We start from the raw sequence: 26414 nt of genomic DNA, 5'->3' as shown, positions 1-26414 counted from the left end.
CAGAAAATTCCTATCCATTTCAAAATTGGAAGATGGTATTTTAATCACTGCACCCCAGGAGCCATGTAAGATGCCCCTGCCTCATCCCCGCATTCCTCACGGCTCCTGTTCCTTGGTCAAACCCGAACTGCCCGTTTCTGATAAGGCTTCCTGTGCCAGCGCAGAAACCCCCTGTTCTTCCCTCTGCGAAGGTTCCCCGCAAACCTAATGGAACTAGCATTTTCCCCTTAGTTGATGTGGTGAGCAGACAAGTTCGGGAAGCCTGGGGAGCAGATAAAATGCTCGATCAAGATGCATTTTCTTCACAGTTAATTGGTAGATCATTTTAGGAGTTCATGCCTTAGAATTTGTTCTTTCCTGATTGTCATTTTGTTTCCATGCCACCCATTAAAAGAGTCTCTTTGCCCGACCTAGTGGTTCCCAACCTAATAATAACTATGGTTTCAGCCTCTTGCCTTGAGTTTCTGACAGCATAAATAATGCAGGTGCACAGGAATAAAGTGTGGCTATGCTGGCTTTTGCTTCTTTAGCCAATCTGCTACCCCCACCGCCCCCCCAAAGTAGAGACTGAATTGATAGAAAGATGCATTTACCGTCCAGCTGCCAAGAGGGCATGGCCAACAATGAGGATTTCAGAATAATAACCCTAAAGAGAGGAGCTTCAGAGTGTCCCATTCACTGCGGCTGGCGGGCCTCCTGAAAGAGGCATTGTCCCCAGCAGGTCAGGTGGAAGACCCCTCCCATGAATGCCGCAGTCTGCGGAAATGCGAAGCCATCCATTTTTTTTTAAAACCGTCTGACACCAGAAATTTCAAACGTGATTCGGTTCTCAGGGAGCAATATTATCCCCTCACAGGTGTGGAATAATCAGGCATCTAAGAACAGCAGTCTCTCCGAAAACAGCTGCAGACAGTATAAAGATACAATTCGTCCATTTTAAATCTGTGCGGTGGACTCTCCAGCTTAATGTTTGCATTCTGAGGGCTGTGGGAAGGTTGGGAAATCTGGCTTTCCAGCTGCTGGGAAAAGGAGGGGCCCTGAGAGGAGGGCTTTGCCCTGGGCTTAAATATAGTTTTTAAAGTGCTCAAGTATAAAAAGGATAAAACGTGACACAGAGAAAGGCTCAAAAATAAAATATTCCCCCCCATTCCATTATGCTGCTCAAGACCTTTTCCCCATTTCCCCCCCACCATGTTCTCTTCTAACCTTTAATTTGACAAATAAAAAAATAAACATAGAATTTGGGGGGTTTGTTTTACACTTGGCACTGTGCTAAGGGCTTTGGGTAAATTATCTGTTTGATCTTCACAATGGCTGCATGAGGTAAGAATCATTATTATGGGCTAGAGAAAACTCAGTCTTAGCAGAGTGGTCATCATTTGCTTGAGATGCCTGACCTAATTTGTAGAGTTAGACAATTTATGCCAGGGCTGGCACTCAAATCCAGAAGCCAAATGTTTTAGAAGCCAAAGGTTTTCCATTTTTTCCCATTCAATGTGGGTTAATGAATACCTTTTACAAGCCTTCAAAGTCTCCATATTTATCCCTTCCAGTTGTTCCGCAAATGCCAACGAACAGATACGCACAGTATAGTTAACCATTCCCTGCTTGTTGCAGAATTCAGTTACTTCTAGACTTTCCTTATCATAAATAGCATTAGACAAACATCATACACTGACTTTTTTCTTTGACTTGTATCCTTAAGAATGATTCTAATGAGAGCGATTACTAAGTGATGGTTATGAAAATTGTTGTGCCTGTTGATACTACTTCTCTTCAGACTTTTTAAAAAAGATTTTTAAAAAATTTGTTTTAGGGAGAGAGAGAGAGAGTGAGAGAGCATGAGTGGGAGGGGCAGAGGGAGAGGGAGAGAGAATCTCAAGCAGACTCCACGCTGAGCGCTGAGCCCAGTGCAGGGCTCCGTCTTACAATCCTGAGATCATGACCGGAGCCGAAACCAAGAGTCAGTCACTTAACCAACTGCACCACCCAGGTGCCCCACTCTTCAGACTTTTAAGTGAACTGATTGTTTTAATTGCCACTAGCAAGAAGCAAATATACCACTTCTCCACAGCCTCATAAGCTCTGTACCAGATATATATGTATATATATACACACATATACATACATATGTGTATATATATGTCAAATATAACATATACATAAAATCATATATATTTATTTATTGTTTCTAGCTTAATAAATACCAAATAATAACTTGCCATCACTTGGATTTTTATCTCCTGAACTACCGGACAGGCTGAACATGTTTTCACATAAGTGTCTGTCATTTGCATGTCCTTGTCTATTATATTTAGGACCTCTGCTTCTTGATTCACTGAGGCTCGGATTTCAGTCCCTCACTAGACAGAGCTTTGCACATTCCAAAACAGATCTTTCTCTCCCCTACTCCCAGTTTACCCTGGTGAGATGATGACGACGATGATGATGGTATCAGCTCAATGTTAATCTCACACCTAAGTCCCTGCCTTCCTCATGGGTTTTGTCCAAGCAAAGAAACACTACAAAAGGCATTCAGAACCCTGTGCCATAAGGAGATTCAAGCAAAGAGCTCTAGAAGCTCAGGATGGGCATCTCCACCCATCAGAGTGTATACGGTTTCTTTGATCTCATAGTAACTTTACAGTGGGAAATATACGTTGGCAACCTTTTTATTAATCCTATTCTCTCCACATCCAGGTATTTCCAGGGTTGTGAGCAAAAAACTCTTAATGTTTTCCAGGAGATAGGGCACCACATACTGGCTGGAAACTGGTTAGGCAGAGTTCTTGCCCCAACTCTGGAAATGAAGAGCTGTGAAGCTTTTTCTGAGACATTGCTTTCTGGGAGGATAAAAGTAATTCTTGTCTCACAAGGCTGTTGTAAGTCCTAAATGAGAAATATCTCTGTATCACCTGGCATCTCTATCAAAGCACAGGTCAATGTCAGTTGCCTCCCTCTAAAACCTTCCAAAGAAACAAGTTATAAAAGATAAACTACAGAATATATTGCTTGACTTTTTTTGCAGTCAGATCCCATCCTTAAATATCAGATAAATGAAAGCTATTGAAAATGTGAAATATTTTGCAGGATGAAAAACCATGTGAGCATCTCCTTATTCATGAAGTGGGGCCGCGGGGAGTGATACACTGGGTTGTTCTCTGTCAGGTTCATCCAGAACACATTTCACTTCTGTGCAAAGGAGAGAGATGAGCTAGTCACTCGCCTATTTGCCCTTATTTCTATTCCTTCCCTTCTGTGCTCAGGTCTGTTCTGCAGGGCGTGGACCCTACAAGCCCCACTCTCCAGAATCCTGCCAACTGACTTCCAGTTGGATCAGGGCAGTGGGAGACACAAGAGTGGGGGAAGGACGTGTGTCTGGAGGAGAGAAGCCATTGTTCCCTTCTGCTTCCGGCTATGGTCCAGCCGGGTGGGTGTGTTCTGACGGAGCCTGGGTCCAGGGGGTGCTGGCTGTTTCAGCAGCATCAGGAGGTTTGGAAGTAGATGCAGACTCCAAGGGGCTGCAATGAGTATGTACCTGGGCCCTGGGGCACCTCCACTCGTGTCTTCTGGTAGTAGCAGACTTACACTCTCATGTCCGAGTGAACTGCCTCCCCCTTTTTGTTCCTTCAGGCCTTACTTTTAAAATCAGTCCCCTCCTTTAAATCTCCTTTGTGTGACACACCTAACATAGTTTTAATTTTTCTAATTAAAACTGAACTGATGTAATTAGTCAAAAAGTGAACGAGAAATCCCTTTCTGAAGACTGGGATCATATTCAACCCAAACAAAGTCCACGAACTACGGTCTAATTATTTTTATGAGCCTTGTGGGGATATAAAAATGTCCTTTGATATTTTACGTTTCTGTAGAGTTCAAAAGTTTTCTGACAATAAATGGCACCTCCTCGTAGAATGACAGGATATTTTTTGGCAAGTAGTTACTATTTTAGAAAATTAAATATAGTAAGCATGTAAAATGCAAAAAAAATTTTTCCTGCTGTTAGTAAGGCCATGAGATTTTCTACGTAATCAAAAGAGAAGAAAAAGAGAGAGCTTGAAACTGGCTGAAAAACTAGCTCCTGGAACTTCCGTTTACCCTCAATGCTCTTTCTTCAAGTCTAGGTTTCCATATGTAAGGCCTTGCCATTGGCAAATATCAGTCTAACCAACATCCTGAGTTTTGGTCCACCTTGTAATTTCAAGGTGCTCTTTTGTGGCCCATCCTGGCAGGACGTTGAGCAAATACAAACCTAAAGATCATCAGTCTCCAGGCTTCTGAAGGTCAACAGCATAGAGAAAAATCATTTCTAGAAAGAAGAAGGAGCCAATGGGTACTTACACATCTGAAAAGTCCTCAAAATACTAGAAAATTCAAGACTGTACTCAGAATGTGTTGTTCTTAACTGGGGGTTAATATCAGAATCCAGGAAAGCCCTAGAGAGAAGCCATGAACTTCTGAGTGTGGTGGAAGATGACAACTACCCACGGGCAGCACTGTGGGAGTAATTATATAGGGCAATGCCAATGGAGTCAACTGAGAGAAAATTCTGGAAAGATCCCTCTGTCTGCCTTCCAAAATCCTAGGAAGAAAATTAAATGTCGCAGCTTACTTATTGATCTACATGGGGGCAGATTGCCTTTCAAATTTTTATTTCCTTTTGATCAGCTGTCAAAAGGAAACAGTGCAAATCCTACAATTATCTTGAACAAAATGTCATTTAATTGTCATGTAACTTCTATATCCAGTCAATTGTTTCTTTGTTCTGATCTCAAAAATAAGGGAAGGGAAAAAAAAATACCTTCTGTAAGTAGAGCATGGAACCTATGCTCTGTTCTAACTGTGATCTTGGCCTGTTCCCAGCCTCCATATAGAAGCTGGAGTATGTTATTATTACTGGCAGTATTTCTTACTGATAAGTGCCAACTTCCCTATCTACTGAGCCCTCTCAGTTCCCACTGGCCTTTTGTACCATGGTCTGATGGTGTCCAAGTCTGTGTCCATGAAGGAAACATTGTCATTATTCTCCCAGCATGACAACAGCTTCCAAATTACAAATAAAACCATAGCACTGGGGTACGAATATGTGCAGATCCTGTTTTACCTTAATAACCCGCTGTAACTCTCTTTTTATCCTCCTGCTTAATAGATATCCTTACTTTTTGTTGTTGTTGTTGTTGGTTGAACCACTGTTCCTGCCACCTCTTCAGACTGTGAATTCATTAAATTTACTGCTCTCCATCATCAATAAGACCAGCTCAAGAGGGCAAAGAACTGTGTGTCTCCCCTTCTCCAATTTGCCCAGCAGTGTGGAAGTCTTTCGTATTAACTTTTTTACTAAATCCTGACATGAATGCTGAGTTGAAAGTATTATCCCCTCTTACAGGTGACAAAACTGGAGATAATCAAATTGATGCAAGAGTAGGAGTAGAATGGGATGAACCCAGTATTTGAACCTGGATCTGTTTGATTGGAAAATGCAAGCTCTTTTGAGTGTGCCAACACTCTGGAAGTCAGACTGGTCAGAGGCCATCATCATTCCACACAAGCTAATTGTAAAGCACATGATACTGAGAAGAAATCTGGATGTTCTTAACTACTGGCATCACTACACAATGAACTTTGCTTCTGAAATGTGACCAGGAATCTTTCCCAAGAGGCAATTATATGGGCATTGTTTTTCCTCCTCTCCTTTCTTTGTGAAGTGTCCCAGTGGGACTACACCCACAGATGCAGCTTGCAGAACTTGCTAGTCTTGTCCTACCCTATAGTGATTCCTCTGGGCTTGGAGGTCACCACTGTCTTCCAACAGCAAGCACTTCCCAGAAGGCCAGCTTCGGACTGCTTCCCACATCTGCTGTCACCTCTGAGCAGAAGGATGGGTCATCTAATTAACCCAGCACACACAGTAAGGGTTCTCCTCCGTTTCCAGTGTGCGCAGGACAGGATGTGGGGCGTCACTGTCTGGAGGACTTGTCCATTCACTGCACTGACACAGGGAACAGCTTGAGGGCTAAGGAAGTGTGACAGCACCTATGAAGACAGGAAGGGACAGCCCCAACTGGAGGGTTCTTGAGTAATCTTGTTGGATCTGGGCCACCTTAGAATGTAGCTAAGAGAAGAATAAGATAATCCTCAGGATGGGTTTTTCCACCATACCTGGGATAGTTCAAGAAAGAAGCTAAGGGTCATTTTGAACTAGACCTAAATCATACTTTGGTCTCCAAGCTAATTCAGACTCCCTGGAACCTCTGGAACTAAGTGGTGGGTTATCCTATAGCAGGATAATATGCCAAGTCGTTCATTTCAGTTCTGACCTTGCTGTACTTTTCTACCTCTGTTAAAAAACAGTCAGCAGGGTCTGAGTTCCCTTGACTGAGGGCAGGGATCCACAATCTTTCTGTAAAGAGCCAGATAGTAAATCTTTTAGGCTTTGCAGGCCTGTCTATCTTTGTTCAAATACTTAACATGGCTGTTAACAGCAAAAAAGCAGCCCTAGACAATAAATAATGGGCATAGCTGTGTTCTAATAAAACTTTACTTAAAAATTAAACAGGATGATGAGTGCTGTGAAGTGTGAAAACCTGGCAATTCACAGACCTGTACCCCTGGGGATAAAAATATATGTTTATAAAAAATAAAAAAATTAATAAAAAAAAATTAAACAGGAGGCTGCCTGGAGTTAGCAACAGGTCATAGACTTCTTAACTAAAGAGAATTTAGACGTCAAGGTCAAAAGATGTTAACTAAAGACTATTTCCCTTTTGATTTTTGTTTCCAGAAATTAAAGCTCATGGAAGGTTCTCAGGGGGAGGGAGAGAGGTTAGGGCTTTGGATGGCAGAGAAAAGCATCTAGTTACATTAATAAAATATTACCAAGGTTCATGGGGTTCTGTAAGTAGTGAGGACCAGCACCCTCCGCAGCATTCAAAATAAATGGGGAATGAAAATAAAATAAATGACCCCTTCCTCCAAGTATTCAAAATAAATGGGCCCACAGAGAGGACTATGAAGTTGTCCTGGGAAACAAGGTATTCATCTCTGGTAATCAGTTCCATGTGTACAAAGGGGCATGGCAGCAAACAACAACAACAATGACAAAACACTTCAGGAGAATATAGGAACTCAGTAATGAGCATTTCAGCCAAGACTACTTCACCATCCCCAGGATTTTTCTCTGCAAAAAACCTCCTGGGTCTTTCCATGATTCCTGGGTTGGAGTGTTACAAGGTATTTGGATGAGGGACACTCAAATATAACTGAGATTGAAATATTTAATTAGACTTTTTTCAACACATGCAGTGTAAAATCATCTGCTAATGCCCAGTACAGCATTCTATACCAGATAGGAGCTTGCTCAATTCTTTTACAAAAAAAAAAAAAAAAAAAAAAAAAAACAGGGAGAGAGGGAGGGAAGAAGGGCAAAGGAGAGAGAGGAAGAAAGATAGAGAGCAAGAGGGAGACAGAGAGATTGAGAGAGAGAGATGGGTAAGCATGTAGATGCTTTGGAAGCTTTGGATAGATTGAATTTTAAACATAAAATAAGAAAAAGCATAAAGTAAGATGGCTCGGTAGTATAATTTCCTTTCAACTACTATTTATTATTCATAAAAATGCTAATTGGCAAGCAAACTTTTCATAACCTCATTTAGGAGGGTCTCTGTTTAACAGTTGAGCGGACATCAGGATACCCCATAAATCACCATGCCTTGGCTTTAAAAGTGCTTCTGTATGTAGAGTCATTATGGAAATATTCACGGATAAATTTCAAGACAATCTAACTGCTCTTTGGAAGCACAAATAGCTATACAAGAAGTAGATTAAGCTTAGTTCACTGCTTTATCAATGTATTAGTTTCCTGTGGCTGCTGTAACAACATTACCAAAATGTGGTGGCTTAAAACAACAGAAATACATTTTCTTAGAGTTCTGAAGGCTATAGGACTGAAATATGCATGGCTGGGCCAAAAGTAAGGTGCTGGCAGGGCCAAGCTCTCTATCCAAAAGCTCTAGAGGAGATTCTGTTCTTGCCTCTTAACAGTTTCTGGTGACCATCAGCTTCTTTGGCTTATGGCCATCTCACTAAAGTCTCTGCCTCTGGGTCACCTTGCCTTCCCTTCTGTCTCTGTCAGATCCTCCTCTGCCTTTTGCTTAGAGGGACATTCATGATTGAAGTTAGAACCCATCCAGATAATCCAGGATAACAGCCCATCTCAAAACCCTTAACATAATCACATCTGCAGGCACCTTTTTCCACATACCGTGAGACCTACAGGTTTCAGGGATGAGGACCTGACGTTCTGAGAAGTCACCACTCAATCTGTTTTAATTCTCGAACAAGTCACTAAGCCAACAGCATTTGAGACTGTGGCTTCTGCTTTGTCTCTGTGATCATGTGCATTGGCAAGAGACTTCCAAAAGACATCGACAGATAGCTATCCTTAAATCATCGCCACATAGGCCACTTTGAGGATCCATGCTGCATTCGACGGGAAAGGGGTATCCTGGAATTGTGTGGTACAGTGGCTCCAAGTATTACATCAGACCAAAATGGCTTTCTGTCTGACTCAAACACTCAGAGCTGTATTGGGAAAGGAAGGATTCCTTTAAAATCAACCTCTGTGACCAAGAATATACACCCCCAATCATCCTCTTTCTCATAATAACACACTACCAGCCACTACATTTTCCCTTTAATTCTCTTCTTTCTTCCCCAAAGATTTTATTTATTTATTTGAGAGGGAGAGAGCGAGAGCAGGAGTGTGGGGTGGGGGCAAGGGGAGAGGGAGAAGCAGACTCCCCACCTGAGCAGGGAGCCCAACGCGGGTCTCCATCCCAAGACCCTGGGATCATGACCTGAACTGAAGTCAGAAGCTTGACTGACTGAGCCATCCATGTCCCCTTCCTTTAATTCTTAAACAAATTACATTTTCTACTTCAAACCCTTGCATTCACAACTTGAGAATTAGTTCTGTAGAATCCCCCAAATAAGCATGGCTTATTTCCCCAAAGGAGATTTTATGATTTTTCTAAGTGAGGCACTGTGATAGGTACTGGGAATGCACAGTTCCAGTGGAGATGAAAGAGTAAGTTGGTCATTTCCATATAATCTAGTGATGGAGCGAATTCAACCACCGCCCACTGTCTCCACTCTGGCCCAAGCCACCTCAGACCATTTCTCACCTGGATCTCTGCAAAGTCTCCTACTGGCTTTTGTTTCTGCACTCGCTCCCCACCCCTGTTATGGATTGAAGGTTGCATAGACTACCACCCTGCCCAAACTGGTACTTTGAAAGCTTGCCCACTAAGGTGATGGCATTAGGAAGCCAGGTGTCTGGGCGGTAATGAGGATGTGACAAGGTTGTGAGAGTGGAGCCCTTGTGATGGTGTCAGTGCTCTTCTCAGACTCACGAGACGCCTCGCTCCAGGTCTCTGGTCTCCACCATGTCTGGGTAAGTCAGCAGTCCAAAAGCCTGGACAAGAGCTCTCACCAGATCCCAGCTATGGTGGCACCCTGTTGGACCGTCAGCCTCCAGAACTATGAGAAAGAAATTCCTGTGGTTTATAAGCCATCTGGTCAGTCTATGGCCCTGGTTACAGCAGCCCATTTGGTCTATTCTCTGCAACAGCCAAAGCAGTCTTGTTGAAACAGAAGTCTGACCAAGTCATGTCTTCTGCACAGAACCTGCCAGGAACTTTCCATCTCACTTGGACTAAAAGTCATAAGCTTTGCAAGGCCCACAAGATTCTGCGCAGTCCGCCACTGCCAGCCCCACCCCCCACTGCTTCACCTGTCTGACCTCAGCTGCTTCCTCTCCTCCTAAACCCAGAGCAAAGCACAATCCATCCTCAGGGCTTTTGTCCTTAATGTTCTCTCTGCAGCATGAACTCTATCTCCAGACACCTGCAGGACTCGACCTCTCCCCTCCTGTAGAGGTTCATTCAAGCATCTCAGTGATGCTTTCTCTGATTACTGAATTAAAAATTACAATGTACTCCCTGGCACACCTGATTTCCTTCTCTCCCTTGTTTTCCCCCATAACATTTATCATTATCTAACTTACTAAATGACTTATTCATTTTTAAAAATGATGTATTTCCCCTGCATACGATGTAAGTTTCATGAGAGCTGGGATTATCGACCGCTCTGTTCACTGTCTATCCTGTATGCCCTCCACCTAGCATGGTGACATCTAGTAAGTGATGAACATGTATTTGTTGGATCAAAGGGTGATGAATGGATGGACGGATGGATGAGAGGATTGATAGATGGAAATACGGGTGGATGAGTGTGTGGATGTGTACACAGGGCATTATGGGAGTGAAAGACAAAGACACATGACCTAGTCAGAGGCAATGGGCTTTGGGAAGGCAAACATCCCCCTTTACCTGGTCACACCCTTCATGAGTCAATCAGACAATGATTATGTCTCTCTCGCACTTTTATTCTTTATGACATTTTTAAGTGTTAATTTTCTTTTTCTCAAAGCTCATTTTCCAGATAGTATAATTATCACTGCAGAAAAGGTCAGCCTATGTATTAGGTCTCATATTTTAATAAAAGAAAAATGAGCAAGTCATCTCAACTCGAACAATTCCTTTAATATTTTGACAGAAGATAACCTCAAGGAATTTACAGAGAACCTCTCTGTATTACACAAGATTGTCACGGTCATCATCCATTTCATTTCATAGTGTTATAAAGACTCTACTATATTTTAAAGGTCTGGTTTTTATAAAGTTAACATTTTGTATATTTTTGGTACTAACTACTTTGTTATAAAACTTTGCTGTGTATGAGTCAGGGAATGACTTTCATCTGGCCCTGTCTTTGTCTTATTCACCTAGGCTTTCCAGAAAATACTTTTTAATTAAAGAAGCAATTGAATTGTTGAAGATGTACCCTTCCCAGTACATTTCCCCATACACGGTATACACGCATGCACACACATGCACACGCATGCACATGCACAGGGTAAAGTAGTTCTTTAAGTTCTGAATTAAAATTCTCATAATTCTGGATTGAAACAGCAATTGAAAGTAGCAGATACTCTACTAGGCTGAAACATATCGACAACATATATGCTTTTAAAGCATATATGGACACAGCAAACATCCCACCATATATCCTCTGTTCTAATCCTTGCTTCTTCAGCCATTCTGCAATATTTTCTACTTCTATTCCAGTAGTATTAGCTGACAAAAAAGGTATTTTGTCACTACGTATTTTTTTGTATTATTTCAACATTTTAACAGCACTAGGAAGAGCAAGTATTTACCCAGTCATATGTAGCTTTTTTTTTTAACTAATAAATTTTTAAAAATCTCAAAAGAGACTTAAACATTTGTCAGTAAATGTGGCAAACATTTAAAGTACTTTTGGGGAGCACCTGGCTGGTTCCGTGGTAGAGTATGGGACTCTTGCTCTTGGGGATCTAAGTTTGAGCACCAAGGTGGGTGTAGAGATTTCTTTAAAAAAATCTTTACCCACCATTGGTGGGTAGGGGATGGTAAACTGTGGAAGCTTGTTTACACGTTCAGTTTGTAAGTGAATTGTTAATCACGATGGCTTCCTAATGTCCTTGAACTTTTATTACAAGATACAATGGATACTTGAGTGACATTCATCATCAAGAATAGTGAAGGTAATTCACTTTGCAAAAATGTTTTGGCAACTTGTTAGCTTAGATGAGATTGTTGTTTTCAGCATCATACAAGGGCTGACAACAAGCATATACCAGGAGTAACGAAAGCATTGGCTCTTCTGTTTTCTGGGCGTGGCGTGTGCTTGCCTCATGAGTATTATCCCCACTGATCATTTCTTTGCAAGAAACATTTTAAGTTGCATATCCACTGGGTCAGAGGAAGGAAGACAATGAAATCTATACGTTCACCTCACCAGAGCTAAATAAAGGGCAACATGAGGCCCTGGGCTGAAAGTGAACAAGCTAGCCAGGGAGTCGCTCTGACCCTCTGAGATGTGGGAAGCCCCTCAGTCCTCAGGAGACCGAACCTGGAAAAATGCGACACAGGCTGCCCGGTGTACAAACCGATAGAAAGTGTCACGCTCAGTCCATAGTTAAAATGTTGGTAAAGCTTAATTTTTTTCTTTTTTCATTTCTTCTTTTTTTTATTTTTTAGAAAAAAAATCTGAATATATATATATATATATATATATATATATATTTTTCCCCAAGCAATGGATTATCTTGTGTACTCTTGATAGTGTAATGGGCTGCCCATTTTAGAGGCCACTGGTCTAAAGAGTGCTAGCCTTAGAGGGAAATTACTCCTTAGACTGCCAAGAGAATGGGCTGTGAACTAAAAAGCCATGCCAGTGAAAGAAATGAATGTTACTGTCAGGAAGATCTACCTGTGTCATTTGAATTTTCTTAACCTAAGTCCATTAACTTCTATGTACCCATTCTCGAATTAATCTCCACTTCTCTAGAGAATCAGAATTGTAATAACTCAATGGAGGAAACTTACCAAAGGATATTTGAAACTCTAAGTAGATCACTGCTCTTCTGTTCTCCTCCCCATTTTTATACCTATACGTTTTCTTTAAAGAAAAACTGATGCGTTAGACAGACTTCTGAAAGTGAACAAGCTAGCCAGGGAGTCTTTGCCCCTTAAAGGTTGTTTGCTTGGTGGGCTCGGTGTAGCCTATTCCATGAACCCTGAGAATCATCTCCTGAGGGCACAGACCCCCCAGGCATCTTCCCTTTTGCCCCAGGAGTCAAACTCCACTGAGCCCTCAGCACAGGGAACTAAGAGGGAGTTGCCATGTGCTCCTTCTGACCTCATCTAGAATATTCTGGATCCAGATGGCCAGTTGGGGATTACAGTGGGCTCTGTTCCCATCATTTTAACTGGAACCCACAGGAACCCCAGTCCTTGTTAAAAAGTCCAAGTTTCTCATGATTCCAGAGGTATGAAGATTCTGCCTCTGCTGCTACTGTTCTCACAAAGCAGCCAGGATTCGCAGAGTGTCTCTTTATTTAATTAGCAACAATGGAAACATTCTCCTTTATGTTCACCAGTACCGATGGAGTCCTCTCGAACAAACCAAATCTGCCTCTGGGTTTTGCCAGGACTGTCATCAGCCTGACTTCCCACACCGAAGAGAGAGAGGAATGAGGAAAGAACTTATGTTGAGCCGTTCCTGTGCCCCAGACTTCTCAGCCTAGTCTGCCTTTGAAGGCAGGTTCTGTATCATTTTTATGCACCCCGCCCTCAAGAGCAAAGGAATGCAAATCTTCCTTTTTCTACCCCCTCTAGGGGAAAGAAACATTCCCCCTCTCCCCTTCTCCCTTTCTGCCACTCTCTAGGCCCATAAACCCAGAGGGACCTCCTATGGGATCTCTAATAGCCTGACCCTTGTGCCTAAGGCAGGGAGTTTAGATCCATACATGTGACAAAACATCTTAACTTCTTCCTCTCTCATCAAAAGTACATGACATTTTATTCTCTTTATCTTGATTTCTTTTTTTTTTTTAATAAGATTATTTATTTATTTATTTATTTGACAGGCAGAGATCACAAATAGGCAGAGAGAGAGAGAGGAGGAAGCAGGCTCCCCACTGAGCAGAGAGCCCGATGTGGGGCTCGATCCCAGAACCCTGGGATCATGACCTGAGCTGAAGGCAGAGGCTTTAACCCACTGAGCCACCCAGGCGCCCCTTTATCTTGATTTCTATAATAATTGTTTTCCTTGTTTCCCAGCCCATAGGAAGGTTTGACAATCAGAAACAATTTCTTTTTTATAATGAATGTAAAATGTTAGAATCTATACATGGGTGACCAATTCTATTGAATTTATGGCTCTATTTACAGTGAAAATAAAATCTAACACAGCCCCCAAAGAACCAGGCTGCCTCAGGTAGCGATTGCATCAAATGTGAAATATGAGACGTAGGTTATGTTTATTGTTTTAAAGGAACACCTGTCTCCAGGGCCTACTCAGCAACAGACTTGATGGAGATTAATGAGGACGTTTCCTCATATAAACAGGGAAAACTCCAACATAAATATCATGGGGTCTGACCTCCAGATTCCTTGAAGAGTAGAGACAACTGTGCTCCTGCCCGCTCTGAGAAACTGGTCCCTGCCAGGGGTCTGAGTACATGGTGACTCATCTTTTACCAGCCAGGTCTGCAACGCCAGCCCCTATCTGTCCCCCAGGGTAAGTCTTTCACCATTGTTTTTAGAAAAGGGCCCTTTTCCACCACCCTGTGACCTCATACCAGGGGAGACCACAAGTTTCGTGGAAGCTTGCTTTTAAGATTTTTCCTGTGCCCTAGCTTGCACTCTGAGAAACTACCTGGGCCTCAGCTTCTTCATATGTCAGATGAAGAAGTCAGACTAGACAAGTGTGCCTCGGATTTTCATGTATAAACAAACCTCCTGGGGATCGCACTGAACTGCAGATTCCAACACCATAGGTTCAGGGTGGGAGGTCCAGCAGGGTCTCGGGGGATGGTACTGCTGTTCTCAGTCCACAGACACACTTTGAGTTCGATGGCTTCTAAAGACTCTCCCAGTGCCATTGGGAGGTTTTCCTATTCAAAATGATGCAAATAGTAAAGCAACAAATGTTGCAACATAATACAGAAAACAGAAAAACTAGATATCTAAAGACTGAAGTCTCTTAACTGTTACCCAGTTCAAGGCCAGTCCTGCTCTGGCCAGGACTACTAAGAGTTTTCAGTTTAACAAAGCATGTAGGACCTCAAATGTCTGCAGAGTTTGGGCTGAAAGGACTAGTTAGCAGAAGAGAAAATCAACTGATCTGAATGAATTTGGTAGTGGTAAAGCCGGCACTCAGCTTTCTCTAACAGGGGAGAGACTGGCTTCTGCTACTGGTGAGAATTTATAGGATGTTAACCACCTGGGACAGATGACCACTGTTTCGTAACAACGCCGGGGAAAGCAAGTCATTCTTCCCTCCATAACTGACACGAGAGAGGGAGAAAACGACTGCATCACTGGTGCCTTCTGGGCAGAACTTGAAAATCCCGGAATGGTGCCAGGCCCCACACGTTCAGAACTGGCTGAGGGGAATAGAGGGAGCATGGAACCGAAGAAAGAGGGTGTGAAAGCAGTGTGCAGGGTGCATTAGTTAGCACAAGTCCTGCACGGCTGTCTCCAGCGTTCACCTGTCTCATGTGTGAGGACATGCCAGGGCCCCCCTGCTGGGAGGAGTAGCACCCAGCTGCCCGGGAAAGACCTGTAGGCTCAGCATGCCCAGAGCCTGAGCCAATGAGAGTCAGGCTTCAACTTCTGCTACAAACATCTTTTCTACTAGCAATGGGGCTTTTCTCTGACTCAGTGCACATAGCAGGTGTGGAGAGGCCAGCCTCCAGGCGCTTGGTTTCCTGGTTTTCTCAGTCCTCTCCTCATGCCAGCTGCAACTCCATGCTGGCCGTGCATTAGGGACTGATCTGCCCTAACCCCGTCTTAAGGCCTTCCCCATCCTTCTGGACTAGCTGACTAATGCCATCAAGGGATCTACACGGATGGGTAGCGTATGTAATGACATTATCTCTTCTAGGAATAGCTTGCATTTGAACAAGGTCTTTGAATACCCCCAAGTAGTGACTCAGACCAGACCATAGAACACAGTGAACAGGGAGTGACACGTGATGGCAGAAACTAACTGACGGCACTCTATCTGCTCATCCTACCTGAAGGACTGGGTTGATACTGGCCCAGGTTTTGGCCAAGGTTTTTTTTTCTTTTTTTTTTTTTTTAAGATTTTGTTTATTTATTTGACAGACAGAGATCACAAGTAGGCAGAGAGGCAGGCAGAGAGAGGAGGAAGCAGACTCCCCACAGAGCAAAGAGCCCGATGCAGGGCTCGATCCCAAAACCCCAGGATCATGACCTGAGCTGAAGGCAGAGGCTTTAACCCACTAAGTCACCTAGGCGCCCCTTGGCCAAGGGTTTTGAGACAATTCTTCTTTTCAATGTGGCTGGCTTTATCACTTCCATCTGTTGTTGATTAGAAAGGACTAGAGGTAGGTGACTGCACGTTAAGTCACTGCTCAAAGCAACTGGAGGCCTGAGCCTTTGCCTCCTGTTTCTCTTCAGCTTTGAGATCCTAGACAAGTCAACTCACTTCTCACCAGCCGTGAGATCCTGGAAAAGTCAACTCACTTTTCAGCAGCTGTGAGATCCTGGACAAGTCACCTCACTTCTCCCCAGCTGTGAGATCTTGGACAAGTCATCTTGCTTCTTTGTACCTGGTTCTCATCTCTAAAGGGAAGAGGCTGAACTACGTAAAAATTTTCCAAAGATTTTGTTCATTTTTATTTTTCTTGAGGAAAAACCCTTTCTTTAAAGGAAATCTTACACAGAAGTTCAATTCACAAAGCAGATCAAAGCACTGGGTTTGGTCAGGGGCTACCAGAGGCTTTGGAATGGATCTCAAAAACTTACATAGCTTAATAATCCAATGCAATAATTTCTGGTTAGCTTTCTATTTCATGGTAATGCAGGGACCCATGTTTCCTCTCTCCTGTGGCTCTGCAATACTCCATGCAGTGGTTCTCAATTGGGGGTCATTTTGTCCACCCTCTTTCCCCTAACTGGGGGACATTTGGCAGTGTATGGAGACATTTTTGATTGTTACAAGGAGAGGCAGGTGCTACAGGCTTTGAGAGAATAGAGGCACAGGCATGCTGCTAAACATTTTACAAGGCTCAGGACAGGCTTCCTTACCCAAGTATTATTCAGCCCCAAATTCTAATAGTGCTGAGCTTAAGAAACCTCAGTGTAGGTCCTTGAATTCTACGCATTCAGCCAACAGATCAGGAAAGAGACCAGGAAACACTGCATGGGAAGCTTTGATGGCCAGACCTAAAGGGGGCACACATAACTTCTACTGACATCTCATGAACTAGAACTTAGCTATGTGGCCTCACTCTGTGTGTGTGTGTGCATGTGGATGTGCGCATGTGTGCGGGTGGGTGGGAACTGTGGGGGTGCAGCATGGGAGAGGTGTGACCTCTGACCAAGTAGCCACTTCCCAGAAACAAATCTATGCTACACAATTGGGGAGCATGAAGAGCTAGTGGGCAGCTACCAGTCTGCCCCCCAGAGTCTCCTTAGCTAAATACGCTTAGTAACAAAGATGACAAATGATGGAATGGAATGAACTAAACAGGTAAGGCAGAATCACATAAGGCCTTGGTACCCTAAGGGTGGCAGCAGCTGGGAGTCTACAAAGGACTCCTTGGTGTTCATAAAAGCAAGGTGAGAGCAAGCCTGCTCTAGCCAGAATCACATAGAAAGTCTCAAACAAAGACATGGAAATCCACCTGAAAATAATAAATCCACAGAAACAATATAAACATTATTTATCCAATGTAGAACTGCATTTCACACTGAGAGGAGGAGGCTGGGATACGGCTCTAAGAAGATTCTCTTTTTCTATTTGAAGAGTGAAGATGAACACAGTCAAATACAATAATGAGATAAGAAAAGCACGGTGGTTTAAACCTATGTCCTCTCTCCGGCCAGAACACAGCAATCATTCTTTTCCACAGTTACTATCACTAATCAGACAGTGGCCCAGTTTCAGAAGACACAGGCATTTAGGAATGCAAATGAAAGGATATACAAATGGTGCTAGGTTTTCAGAGGAAAGCTCAGTGAAATAAGTCAAAGTATCTGAACCTAAAACTTATTTCTGCTTCTGACAAGCAGTATTTGTGGGGAGATTCACGTCTTCTCCTGGGCCTAGGTGCCCTCATTGGCAAAATGTGGAAACTGACCTGGAGTAGTGGTTTGCAAACTGTGTCCTGGGGAACCCCTTGGAGCTCAAATGGAGCAAGCCAATAGAAAGTAGTCCCCATATTCAGCTACACTTTTGTCTGTCTACACACCACACTTCAGTGTAATATTTTGTTTAAATAAAGCATTCTACGGCTAAACAACATTTGAAAACCCCCAAGCAGGTATCACTATACATTTCCAATTCTAACATTCCATGACTAGTCCTCACGACTAGAACAATCTTAGTAAAAGCCTCTATTCATCCCACAAGAAGACAATTTTTCACCCCTAAATTTTAAATTACCAGTAAGAAGGCAAAATTAGGTTGGCCCAATTGCTTGATTCTCTATTATATGTCTGTCAGGAAGTGTTTAAATTTAAAAGTTAGTCTCATTCATGTAGAAGAATATACAATAAAATCCCTCATGGCCTGAAGAGAAGAATCTGGGTAGATTTCAAATAATTGTTGGCTAAATTGAATTTTATATATGAAATGTAGATAACCCTAATCTCAAAAGTCTCTAATATTAAATTTGATTTTTGGTGTGACCTCTGATAGTTGTTCTCAAGCCCAGCACCTGCTATCCTCAACCATGTTGCTTTGATAGGGTTAATGGATCCTTCCTCTAATACTAAGATGTGGGGGGACTCTCCACTACCAACTGCTCCACTACGATGAGCTTTTTACAACACCCCAATACAACAATAATCTTGTTTTCCATTCCCATGAATGGAATCTTGCTTCCATTCATGGTCGCTATTCTTCCTGTGACCTTGAACCTGCATGCCCTGTGTCCTTGGTTGATGCCATTCCTGAGCTGTAAGCCCACTGAGAACAAAACAGAGCCCCCTCAGTATCTAGCATGGTCCTCTGCATATAATAGATACCAAATAAATAACTAAACATTAGTGTAAAATACATGTGACAAAGACCAGTAGGTATAAATCAAACTATTTAATTCTATTACTTACTAACACTTGGATATCTATGCAAGTCAATCATATCTTATTATATAATCAAAATGTGCTTCTAGGAACCTTTATTCCAACTTTCAACAGCAAAAATCACTTCCTACTTTTTTTACTTGGGCACAACAATTGCCATTGGAGCTCCCACTGGTGTCCACCCCTTCTCATTACTGATAGGCATCACCATTCTCCTCCACAGACAAAGCACTGAGACTACAAATATAAATCTTGCTACCCTTAGTCAGCCCTCCAACCGTACCTGCAAAAAATACCAAAAATAACCAAGTCTAGAGAGATCACTGTGGACCCACACTGAAATCCCCAGATCCCTGCCCCCAGAGCATACAACGAGCCCCTGTCTGGGTTATTACACAGTCTCACAAACCAGTGATGGAAAGTTCACTGGAATGTCAAGTTCTAATGTTTTATGAGCTGGTAAAGGTCTCAAACTGAAACACATCTTCCGTTGCAATTCTGCTTGCTGCTTTGACTCTTCTCTCTACACATGAACACCTCGAGGCAGGAATCATGTGTATCTTGTTCAGTCTTAGGTCCCAAGGTCCTAGCACAACGCCTAGCCCATGGTAACTGTTGAATGACTGGATGGATAAAAGGCATACAAAGTCATTTGGTGAGCCATTATTAATATGGTATATAGCCATTTTTGTTGTGATAGCAATCTGAGTCTCTAACAGAGGTGAAAAAAGGGAATATATTTCAAGGTCACATAGCTTTCTGAGGTTATTACTATCTAAGTTTCCTTCCCCCAAATTTCAGAAACAGGGTGAATTTTGGAGAAGTTCACACTAAACGATCTAGGGAAAGATCAGTGTACTCAGATGTTTTGTAAGCCAAGTCAACTGCATTCATTCATTGAAATAAAAATTTATCAGACTAACATTTGGCGCTTCATTGGAGGGTCATTGGATGGATCACCATGTTGTTTTGTCAATACATATATATTTTTTTTTAAAGCACTACTCCACAGCACTTTTATAGGCTATGGGATATTGATAATATGACAGCTGAGTGTAATAACTAATGCTCACAAGATTCCTAAATCAAGAAGTGATGCATAGGCCAGGCCCTTTTACTAAGGCAGGGATATACTTAAGTTTTCTTTTATCCAGAAAGTGGTTCAGCATTTATAGGGTTGTGTTTTAGCTGCCTGTTCACCAGGCTATTGGGTAACACCTCCTGCATCAATGCTGGTAAAGAGAGTACCACAGTAACAATGAGAGCTCAATTCAACAAGCCTTTACTGAGCACCAGCCAGAAGTCAGAAACATCTCGGTGCTGGTGATGTCAAAGTGACTAAGATAACGTTCCTGCTTTCAAAGACCTCAGAGTCCAATGCTGAGGAAAGCTGTTTGTTGGACAGCTGGAATTCCACGCCAGGCCTGCGCTGACCAGTGGGGTGGAGGAAGAGCTGTCAGCATACAGGAGGGAGGGTGTAATTAATTTGGGGGGAGGGGTTGGAAAGGAAGCAGAAGAGAAGAAGCAGTATTTACACAATGAGAGATCACTTCATGAGTGTTGGAATCCATCATCAAAAAGGAGATAAAAAATGCTGGCAAGGATGTGGAGAAAAGGGAACCCTTGCCCACTGTCGGTGGGATTATAAACCCATGCAGCCATTATGGAAGCCTACGGAGGATCCTCAAAAAATTAAAAGTAGCATTATCATATGATCCAGCAATTTCATTATCTGGGACTATATCCAAAGAAATTATATATAATGGAGAATTATTCAGCCATAAAAAATGAGGACATTCTGCCATTTGTGGCAATATGGATAGATCTTGAGGGCACTATGCTAAGTGAAATAAGTCAGATGGAGAAAGACAAATACTATATGATCTCACTTACATATAGAATCTAAAGAAGAAAAACAAAAAAAAACAAGCAGCCAGCAAAAAAAAAATCCAAACTCAGAGGCAAGGAGTGGGAGGAGGGGGACTTTGAGGAATGAATGTGGTCAAAAGGTACAGCCTTCCAGTTATAAGACAAATAAGTACTGGGATTACTAAGAATGTGAGGTACAGCATGGTGACGACAGCGAACACCACTATCGGCTACATGGGTAAGTTGTTAAGAGAGTAAATCCTAAGAGTTCTCATCACAAGGAGAAATTTTCTGTTCGTTTTTCCTTTTTTCTTTTTATCGTAACTACATGAGAGGATGGACGTTAACTAAACCTACTGCGGTAATCATTTCACGATATATGTAAGTCAAAACCATCATGCTGCATGCTTTACACGTATACAGTGATGTATGTCGATTCTATGTCAGTGAAATGGGAAAAAATAAAAGGAAGCAGGGTTTAGCCAGGTTTTGGTAGAGGTCCTGGGTGGTTGGGGAGGGGAGAGAATCTAGACTTTGGGAACACCGAAAACTAAGGAACAGAAGAAAAGGGAAGGCTCTGTGTCCTGTTCATGGAATGATCATAAACCTTGTGCAGTTGCAGCCTGGCTATGAGGTAGGCTGGGGTGGGTAGGACAATGGGATGTAAGGCCTGAGAGATATTATAATGACAATGATAATAATATTATAATTGAAAAAACCACTTACCAAGATAACTGACCTTCCGTGGCAGCACCGAAAGGACATTTCCATGAGGAGAATGACCAGCTACCCTGCCAAAGGGTCACTCAAAGGGTGACTCAGGGGCCTTTATACTCATCCCCCCAGCAAATATCCATCAGAAAAAAACACAATTAAAATAAAACATGCTTGTCCTGCAAACACGCATTCCAGAAAAGTTCCCTAGCCTTTTTCTACAGCACTACCCCTAAATATGCAGAAATCCAGGAGCCACCTTGGGGGGCTTCCATATTCCTCAAGGATGGGCAGAGTCAAGTCAAATGTATCTAGAATAAAGTCAAACCCAGGAGGGGGCTTGCCCTCCCTCTTATTTCAGTCATGGCACCAAACCAAAGGTAGCTGGAGTAATGAGGGATGCTGAGGTCACCGAGAGGAAAACTGCCTGAGAAGCTTGTCTTGGATTCCATCTTGGAGGGCAGGGATCTTGTCAATTAGCTCCAGACTCCCCGTGGCACAAGCTGTATATATTGGCAGTAGAATAACTGAGAACCAATTGTGTCACCCCAGGCAGTACTAAATTAGATGTACTGAGCATCTTCCGCAGCTATTAATAGTAAAGAGCCTGGAGCCATTAGAAATATGGCTGTGTCATAAGGAAATGAAGTGCTCTTAAATGTGTAAAACATCATTATCTGTCATCTATAGGCACCTAGATAGAAAAACACAGCTTAAGAGCATCTTCAAACTGAATGAATATCCCCGTGAAGACTGTAGGTCTATAATAAACCAAAGACTGGAGGAAATCTTGGTCTGGCTTCTAGACCATGGCTAAAAGAGAAGAAGCAAATGCAGAAAAAAACAAAACAAAACAAAAAGAATGCAGAGAAACACAAACAAGTGACTGTATTAGTGGCGATGCTTTAAAAAAATGAAGTCCAAGGCCAACTGATTAGGAATGTTTAAGCAAAAGTGATGCTTAGCAGATCCTGTAAAGTGTAGCCTATCAACAGAAAATGCCTGGCAATTTAAGCTAACTATGGACTTTTTGCTATATCCAAAGCTAACAGATTATAATATACCTAAAAATAGGCACATGGTCACCTTAAACAAAATCAGATACCATGACATTGTAAGCCAACTTGGCCTATATCTTCTATGTCTTTTTTTTTTTTTTTCATTTTTATTTGAGGAAAAAAAAATGGGATCTTGCAAACAGTGGCTATAAAGCAAACAGGACAATTATATATTTGCAAAGGAAATTGCAGGTCACAGTATTGATTTAAAAAAAAAAATCTAGCTACCCTTGTAGCGAATGTGCCTATCATTCACATCTATAAATCTATTTAAATTGTGTTTGCAACGAAGTCAAAAAAGTTGTTGAGGTATTATTTAAACCATAAATATATTTTATTATGCCATTTATTGCTTATGGTAAAATGTCAGATGAGTGGATATAAAAAACCTAATCATTGATTATAGCACTTAAAGAGCTAGTCTTCAAAATTATGAAGGTAATTTAAATATATAACAACAATATACTTTAATATATTGTTTTAACGAGGTCATTAATGTCTTTTAAATATAAAATGGCATTAATGTTACCCAGTGACGAAGGTATTGGAATAATCAGAGCAGTGAAATCTAGTGACTAGGCTGATAGGCTACCATATTTTTATATTTTTAGTTCTATGCGTGTGTCTGACTGCAGTCTCAGGTACTAAAAAGGCATATTCAAATTTATTTCCAAATCATCATTTGTTTTCTCTTTTCTAATTTTAGTCTGCACAAATCCTTCCAGTTCACTCACATCTCTGACACACAGTTGTGGACAAAGGGTTGTTTCTGGTCAGTGTAATCAGATCAGCGGCCAGCCCTGAGGGGGGCTGTGGCCTGCAGCCAGCTAGACCCACAGGAAGGTGCTGCACACATCGTTCCATCCACAGCAGATACTGCTTCTTGCCTTCCCACAGCCACCCCTCCTCGTTTCTTCTACCACAGGATTCCTCAATCACAGCACTGTTGGCATTTTGGCTAGATAATTCTGTTGAGGGCACTGCATTTAGTAACATCCCCAGCCTCTACCCATTCAATGCCAATAGCAAGTCTCTCCCCATAGGGGTAACAACCAAATATGTCTCCAGATGTTACCAAATGCCCCTTGAGTTAGGAGTAGGATGGAGAAACCATCCTAGATGATAACCATTCTTCTTCCAGAACCCTGTTTATGATCTCGTCCCCATCATTCTCTGACCATCTACCAGCTTGTCAGGGAAGTGGCTTCTATTCCTAGCCAAAGAAGGCAAATCTTTACTGGTCTCATTCAATTATGGTGGTCCCAATCCCTTCTCGGCTCTTGGTTTACACAAGGACATGTGACACAACTCTGACCAAGGAGACAGGTGCAGAAGTCTGCTGAGGGAACCCGGTGAGAGGATTCTTCACTCTTGGGTTTCTTTTGAGGGAAGACTACACACACACACACACACACACACACACACATATGCACACACATATACATACATGTGGACACCTCTTTGGGCATATGACAAATAAAGGAAAATAAATAATAGAAATAATAGAGGGTGAAAAAAGGGGAGAGAAGTGTATATTAGTTTGCTAGGGCCTCCATAACAAAGTAGCACAGACTAAGTATCTTAAACAACAGAAATTTGTCTCCAGCTCTGGAGGCTAGAAATCCAAGACATAGGTGTCAGTCAGGTGGTTTGCTCTGAGGCCTCTTTCCTTGGCTTACAGATGTCCATCTCCTCTGTCTGTCTTCACACAGTCTTTCCTCTCCATCTCTGTGTCCAAATTTCCTCTTAAGGACATCCATCTTGGATTAGGACCCATTCTAATTATTTCATTTGAATGCCATTACCTCTGAAAAGACTTTGTCTCCATATACAGTCACATACTAGAGGTTAGAGCTTCAACATATGAATTTGGGGACAGGGATGCAATTCAGCCCAAAACAAGGGAAGAAGAAAAATGAGAAGGGGAGGCAGATGACAAGAAGACAAAAAAAGAAAAGGGCATGTATCTGTTGGGAATTATTTCCTCTGCGGGTGATACAAATTAGAAGTGTATTCAAATGAGACTGCTTTTCCCACTGATATTAAGTCTAAACATGGTGGTCTGCTAATATTGGTCCAGTTGGTGAAAAAAAGTGTCAAGAAAGGGCAGGCTCTTTCACTCTTCAAGTCTGCTACCTTTGGATTTGCATGCTATCACTTGTTGTCTCATGGTCCCAAGATAGCTATTACTACCCCAGACATCGCGTCTGCCCTCAAGGCAGGAAGACAGGAAAATAGCCCGTAACAACGATCTTCCTCTTATTCTTATTCCTTTTATATAGACACAAAATCTGTCCGAGGAGCCTCCCTTATGTCTCATTGGCCATAACTGGGTCATGTGGCCAGCCTTGGCTGCCAGGGAATCTGGCAGAGCAAATATCTGGCTTTCTAGAAAGTTTGGTAACAGGCAGCAAGAAGCAGTGGGATCGAGATGGCTATTGGATTAATCAATCAACCATGTTTATCCAGGGGAGGGAAGGAGAAAGGAAAGAATAGAAGAGGGTTGGAGGGAAGACAAGAAAAAAGGGAAATTATCTACAAACATTATTAATTACTATATACAAAGAAGCTAAGTTTTCATACACAGCTCTCCCCGGGGTGTTCCCCTAGCCTAATAGCTATTATAACACAGAACAGTTTACTTAAGCATTTCCATGATTTCCCATCCTTTGGCATAAACATATAAAATGTATTTAATCACTGCTTTTTTTTTTTTTTAAAGATTTTATTTACTTATTTGACTGAGAGAGATCACAAGTAGGCAGAGAGGCAGGCAGAGAGAGGCGAAAGCAGGCTCCCCGCTGAGCAGAGAGCCTGATGTGGGGCTCCATACTAGGACCCTGGGATCATGACCTGAACCAAAGGCAGAGGCTTAACCCACTGAGCCACACAGGTGCCCCTAATGACTGGTGCTTGATAAGAAGTCATAAGTGTACAAGGAACTGCATATCTATTCCCATGTATGGAACATGGGACTCGGCAGATAGTAGACACTTACTAAAGAGCTGCTGAATAAATGAATTAAACCAATACTGATCATTGTGAAAAGAGCTCATACTCCACAAGGGATCATTAGGATTTCTTTGTTGTGAAAACTGATTAGGAAGGCAAATCCTCAAGCCTCACTCCAGACCTACTCAGTCAGGAGTAGGTAGTCAGTAATCTGGGTCTTAAACATTCTACAGGGGTGTGGATGCATGGTAAATTTTCTGAGCACACACACGTGTATACGCACGCGTGTGTGCACACACACACACACACACACATCCCAGTAAACTATCTCCGTCTTTCATAATTTTAGGGCCATGAATATTTTATTTACTATACTTTCTCTTCTGTGTTACATTGATCATCTCAAGGCAACATTCTGTTCTAGGATCTTATTTAAATTTCTTCAATTTTATGAAGTATTAAAACATAAAGAAAAGTACAGAGAAAATATAAAACACCCACGTACATACTCTTACGGTTTAACAACTGTTAACATGTGCCATAGTTGTTTGCATGTCTTTTTAAAGTTGTGAGGCCTGGCACTGTTCTCTCCTATCCTTCTTCCAACCCTCTCCGACAGATGGTCTCTGTTCTTAAGCATCCTGACCTTTTCCTGCTGCTTCCTAAATCCTAGGCTAAGAGACAGCAAGCATGTGATGGGAGTGCATGTTCTCCCTGGCATTCCCCCAGAGGCCTAGTTACTAGCAATTCCATCACCTGGACTTCCGTTACTCCTTCCCTTAGGTTCTGTTCGTAGATGCTCAGACTGGTTTTTTGTTCAGACACTCGTGAGGGAGGTTGACACTGAGCTCAATTAGCAATATCACGTCCTTCTCGTCCAAGTGCAACTCTTAACTTCTTTTGCTTCTTCTTAAGCTCAAGAGCAATGTTCTAGAGCACCTGGGTAGCTTGGTTGGTTAAGCGGCTGCCTTCGGCTCAGGTCATGATCCCAGGGTCCTGGGATAGAGCCCCCCATCAGGCTCTCTGCTCGGCAGGGCACCTGCTTCTCCCTCTTCCTCTCCCTCTCCCTGCTGCTCTGCCTACTTGTGCTCTCTCCATC

General features: G+C 42.3%; 1 protein-coding gene and 1 long non-coding RNA gene across 3 annotated transcripts in view; one reads left to right on the top strand and one right to left on the bottom strand.

The window, feature by feature from the left end:
• NCALD (neurocalcin delta) overlaps positions 1-26414 on the bottom strand; it is a 386963-nt gene that overhangs the window by 91575 nt on the left and 268974 nt on the right. The window lies entirely within an intron of this gene.
• LOC309860541 lies at positions 13953-16460 on the top strand. The gene is made up of 2 exons (XR_014309435.1): positions 13953-14184; positions 16092-16460. It is a non-coding gene; the product is annotated as an uncharacterized lncRNA (long non-coding RNA).

The sequence above is a fragment of the Mustela nivalis genome (assembly GCF_964662115.1).
Source record: "Mustela nivalis genome assembly, chromosome: 2".
Taxonomy (NCBI): Eukaryota; Metazoa; Chordata; class Mammalia; order Carnivora; family Mustelidae; genus Mustela; species Mustela nivalis.
Note: the sequence above shows the minus strand (reverse complement) of the source record. Positions and strands in the feature narration are given on the sequence as shown.